Source organism: Megalobrama amblycephala, linkage group LG6 (assembly GCF_018812025.1).
Source record: "Megalobrama amblycephala isolate DHTTF-2021 linkage group LG6, ASM1881202v1, whole genome shotgun sequence".
Taxonomy (NCBI): Eukaryota; Metazoa; Chordata; class Actinopteri; order Cypriniformes; family Xenocyprididae; genus Megalobrama; species Megalobrama amblycephala.
This window is the reverse complement of record NC_063049.1, coordinates 4,229,783-4,235,880: the sequence shown is the minus strand read 5'-3', so window position 1 is coordinate 4,235,880 and position 6,098 is coordinate 4,229,783. Positions and strand designations below refer to the sequence as shown.

At 37.6% G+C, this 6,098-nt stretch overlaps 1 pseudogene; it reads left to right on the top strand.

Moving 5' to 3' along the window:
• Positions 1-728: 728 nt before the first annotated feature.
• Positions 729-5,122, top strand: LOC125269713 (annotated as a pseudogene).
• The last annotated feature ends 976 nt before the right edge of the window (positions 5,123-6,098 follow it).

Here is a 6,098-nt window from a genome sequence, read left to right as displayed (position 1 = left end):
ATGATGTTAACTGTTCATTTTGTTCCACAGCCAAAACATTTTTTGTGATAAAGTTTATTTTTAAAGCTTTTTGCACTTATTTTAAAATGTGTCTAATCACTCTGTACAATAATCTAGAAACAATGTGAATCAACACCACAACTGAAGCAGAAAACTTTGTGGAAAAAAAAATTCTGGAAAGATTTGTCTCATTACCAATACTTTTGGCTAAAATCTGTTACTGATACAGATGGCAGTTTAATTTATTTAAAAAAATGTAGATTTGACATGCAATCTCTCACTTGGACATTATGGAGAGAAAACATTTATATTGTTATTCATGCTTCATTGATTCACCTTCATCATTATCATCTTGTTCTGAATCACATCTGAAGTAACTAGTGACGTGCTACTTGATCAGTCATCAGATACTTTTTTACTCTTACTCAAATATTTAAATTTTTTACTTTTACACTTTATTTATTTAAATACTTGTATTTTTACTTGAGTACAATTTTCAGGTTTCTCTACCTCTGTTCACGTCTCCAAACACTGACAATCAGCAACATGATCAGAAGTGTGTTTATAACGGGAACTTCAGGTTTTATAACATTATATTTGAGAGTATTAAATCATTTTTTTCACAAATTTAACTTGAAAAAAATCCTCATTTTGTAGGACTTTGCCTGTTTAAACAACCATGTGATCAGAAACTCCACCCTCTTGCCAACCGCCGTTAAAAAAGTAGAAGAAGAAGAAGAAGAACTCCACCCTCTTACAACACTTACCAGGAAGAGACTGAGTTGTTATTTCTCCTTTCTGTCATACTAACTCTGTCTCGACAAAAGCATAAAAGAATCAGCTATCAATGAAGAACAAAGAGAAAAACTTTCAAGAAGGATTTTTGAGAAGTTTGTTTCTGAACAGACAGCAGATCTTTGAGGTTATTCATTTTTGAAACCATCATTCAGAAAGTGAAAGTAAAGTTTAGACTGCAGGAGCTCAAACAGTGAAAATGGCTTCACTATCTGAAGATGATCTTTCTTGTCCCGTGTGTCATGAAATCTTCAGTGTTCCTGTTCTTCTGTCATGTAGTCACAGTTTCTGTAAAGAGTGTCTTCAACAGTTCTGGAGAATCCGGGAAACTCAGGAGTGTCCTGTCTGCAGGAGAAGATCCTCAAAAGAAGAACCTCCAGTTAATCTTGTGTTAAAGAACTTGTGTGAGTCGTTCCTGAAGGAGAGAAATGAGAGGCGTTCATCAGGATCTGAGGAGATCTGCAGTTTACACAGTGAGAAACTCAAACTCTTCTGTCTGGAGGACAAACAGCCTGTGTGTGTCGTGTGCAGAGATTCAAAACAACACGACAATCATAAATTCAGACCCATCGGTGAAGTGGTTTCATCATATAAGGTAAGACGGATAAACACTTGTTTAAGCTTATGTATTACATATATGAATATATTACAGAAATCTCTGGTGTCTTATAGATTTTCACTTTAAATTCTAGGAGGAGCTCAATACAGCACTGAAGTCCTTACAAGAGAAACTTAAACACAATGAAAACATTAAAGGAGAGTTTGAGAAAACAGTTCAACACATCAAGGTGAGGATTGATTCTTTTGACATATTCAAGAGTTTGTTTAGAAGAGCTGAACTGATTTGTGTGATATAATTACATGTTCCTTTATTGACTGAAACACACACACACACACACACACACACACACAGTCGTTTGTGTATATCGGTGATCAAGTGTGTATATCTCTGTCAGCTGGTTATTCAGCAGTGGGCGGGAATAATGTGTCAGTCCTAATCCCATTGGCTAGCACTCACCTTCCATGTTTTCATTTGGCCGAACACAAAGTGATTAATATTCATGAGCCCTGAACTGAACTGCTGACATTATGAATCTACCTGAGGATGTGATTGATAATGTGTATTTTCACCCTACAGACACAGAACATCTACTACTACAGCACTAGTGCTTCAGAAATTAAAGTTGTAGTGAACTAACCCACATTTACTCACTCACTCTTCATGCTGCTCCAGAATCAGTTGGTCTTTGAGATGATTGAAGTGAATGTGATCTGATTTCAGTCTCAAGCTGAGCACACAGAGCGTCAGATTAAACAGCAGTTTGAGAAGCTTCATCAGTTTCTCAGAGATGAAGAAGAAGCTACAATCACTGCACTGAGGGAGGAAGAGGAGCAGAAGAAGCAGATGATGAAGGAGAAGCTGGAGGAGATGAACAGGCACATCTCAGCTCTTTCACACACAATCAAAGACATGGAGGAGATGATGAAAGCCAGTGACGTCTGCTTTCTGAAGGTCTGATTTCAGATCATTGGTTGATCATTGGTTCATTGATTGAGTTCCTGATGATAAATGGTGTGTTTGTTCTGCAGGAGTTTCCAGTCTCAAAGGAAAGGTGAGTGATCTGCTCCTGTCTCTGGTCTCTCTGGTTCTGATCCAAAGCCACTGCAGTTCTGACTCCTGAATGTTCTTCCAGAGTCCAGAGATCACGGCCGGATCCACAGATGGCTTCTGGAGCTTTGATTCATGTGCCACGTTACTTGGGCAACCTGCCGTTCAGAGTCTGGAAGAAGATGCAGGACATCGTCCAAAACAGTGAGTCTGACTGCAGAAGATCTGAGCTGGAAATGATGGAGGGGTGGAGAGTTAGAGGTGCTTCATGATAGATAGATAGATAGATAGATAGATAGATAGATAGATAGATAGATAGATAGGTAATTAGTAAGGCAGATTATGAATGTAATTTGATACTTACGTCTGATCATGCCCAAACGGGTCGAGTCAGAACCAGTTGCGTTCAGTCGGTGTTTGTTTAAATTCTGTTTCTGAGCATTTAAATCAGCTTCAGTCGAAGGTCTTTGTGTGTTAAATTCAGTCTTAGACTGTTTTAGCTAGTCGCTCAATGCTGGAATACACTACACGACTTTTAAAATCTGAACTGATTTTTAAACAGCAGGCATCCTACACTTGCCGACTTTGTAAATGGTTACAGAGAAAGGCTGGGGATCATACACTACACCACTTTAAAATCGTTCCCAACACAAACAGAAATATGTGCCTCATTGCCAGGAGACACATGACAGACAGGTGAAACAAACGCAGGAGATAAGATGACCTGCAGTAGTGGAAGATGCCAGTAAAGTGCGTTTAGATTATCTTAATTAGTACTAAAGAAGAACTTTTTAGTATATTAAGTACAAAATTAGTGCATGAAAATAGAGCACTTGAAGTACATTATAGAAGTGTACTTTTTTTCACCTGGGATGCATGAGCTCGCGGCTCCATCTAGCGGCTGTAAGTGGTATAGTGTCTTGACATGATCACTCGTCAAGTCCCAAGCTTGTGATTCGTGAGTTTTATGATGGTAAGTTTTTCCTTTTTACCCGATCTTGTACTGTAGTCTCCATTTTTTTTCCTCAAACTTTGTGACTTAGCACCCTGCACTGTCTGGACAGCGTATGTGTGTATGAAATGCGTTCTAAAATCGGCTCAAAATATCAAACATGGTTTAAAATCCTCCAACTGGATGGAATCAAAGTCTGAAGCTAAAGAATCGGATTCTGTGACCATCAAATACTACATGATTTTACATGAAATCTGTCAGCATAAATCTGCAGACTGACTCTGAGTTTTGGATTAGATTTGAATTTTTGTCAGTTGGAGTTTGAACAGTTTTGTCTCATTTGAACTTTCTGTCAATGACAGTCTGTGGGATTTTTATGAAAACCGTAAGTCTGATCAGTTATAAGAGATAAAGCAACCCGAGTCAGAACAGTCTGAGGGTTTGGTGGTTGTTCAGAGGAGTTACAATCAGAAAATTTAATCTCAGAATCAAAGTAATAGTAATAATAATTTCTCAAGCCAACATAATTATTTAGTCAAACACAACAGACAGTGAGAATAAACTATTTTAAACCAATAAAGACTATAAGAGGCAATAAAATGAAGATGATCAGATGCTGCTGAAGATCAGACACACACTTACAGTTTTTCATCTACAGCATAAATCTCATCAGATCTCATTGATTTATTATGATTTTAACTGATGGACACAAATATCTGAATCACACATTTAATGTTTGTAGTTGATGATAAAATGAGTGTGAAACTAATAACAGCACTGACAGTGATCAGAGGAAAGTGTGTTTGATCAACAGCGTCATAATTCATAATAATCTGTGTTGGTTCACTCTTGATCATTATATGAACATCAGAATAAAAGCATCTGTTGATTGTGTCTCATCAGCTCCTGTCATTCTGGATCCAAACACTGCGAGTCCATATATCGTCCTGTCTGATGATCTGACCAGTGTGAGATTCAGCGAGATCGATCAACCTCTTCCTGATAATCCAGAGAGATTTGACGAGTTGGTCTGTGTTCTGGGATCAGAGGGTTTTAACTCAGGAACACACTGCTGGGATGTGGAGCTTAAAGAGAGTTCAGACTGGACTCTTGGAGTAATTACAGCATCAATCCAGAGGAAGGGATGGGATTTCTTTAACACTGATGTCTGGAGTGTGGAGTGCAGACAGTTTAAACAGAAGCTTGATCGAGTGAGAGTGAATCTGGACTATGACGGAGGAACGGTGTCATTCTCTGATCCTGTAACTAACACACATCTACACACACACACACAACCACCTTCACTGACACACTCTTTCCATTCTTCAGTTTTTCTCACTCTCTGAGGATCTTACCGGTCAATAGTCAGTAATCGTCACTCCTGTAGGTCTGGATCTTCTGCTTTCATCATAAATAAATAAATCATGTAATGTTTTTGTAGAAATTATAGCATAATACTGTAAATCAGAAATATGATACACTTTTAGAGAGGATGTGTTAAAAATGAAACAACTTGTGTTAAATTTTTACACATTAATGGGTGTTTAGGGGTAATGCATGTTGTGTTTATGAGTTTAACACAGTAAGTGTGTCAAACAAAGAAAACATGTAAAATTAGCAAGTGTTGTTCTTGGATACACACATTGTGTTAAAAACACCTAAAATCCTTAACAAAACATTAGCATTTGACACAATGAATGGAAAGTCATTGGTTGTTTAGGTTATTGTCAAAAAAAACGAAACAATAAAAATATAATAAAATATCAGCCATTAAATTCATAATTTATAATAAATACGATCTTAAGCGGTCAGAAAGGAAATGTCCAGCTCAGGACTAAGCAGTTCTCTTCACAATCTCATTAGGGATCATGACACATGACCTTCATAATCATTTCACTGTTACTAAACTGGATTGATGAACACTGGAGGCCAAAAGTTTGAATATTAAAGTTTCTTAATGTTTGTGAAAGAAGTCTCTGATGCTCTGACGCTGACATGCTGAAATCATATTAACATTTAAAATATAATTTGTTCCTTTGATCAAAGCTGAATTTTCAGCATCATTACTCCAGTCTTTAGTCACATGATCCTTCAGAAATCATTCTGATATGATGATTTGATATTCAGTTATTATCAATGTTGGAAACATTAGTAATGGTTATGAACTTTTGTTATGTCTTCATCTAGATTCTGTCATGTCTTGTTCAGTTCATTTGTCCTCATTGTGTCTCTTGATTAATCAAACGTTTGCATGTGTTTCTGTTCTCCCTGATTGTGGTCTGATTGCTGTAATGTATTTAAGTTGATGTTGCAATACCTGATGGCCACTAGATGGCACTCCCGTGCTGGTTGTTGGTTGTTGTTGTTGCAGTGTGCCGCAATATTATGAAGCTGCATGCTGCGTCCCGATTCGCCTACTTATACTACGCCCTAAAAGTATGTACTCTTTCTGTGAACAAAAAGTACTTACTTTTGAGTGTGTAGCAAAAGAGTAGACAAGCTTTGGGACATACTACCACATCATACAATCGCGTCTTTTCTCTCTGTCGCATCCAGTCACCGTAAACTGGCCTGTCAATCGTCTTACATCCTCCACATTTCATTTAGCTAATTTCCTACCCTATCGGAGAGAAATGCAGCACGTTGATCTGCAGTCGCGGGTCTTTCATGTGGAGAACTCTCCTCATATTAATGCACAATGATGCATTTAAAAGTTAATGAACTGAATCCTCATCCAAAGCG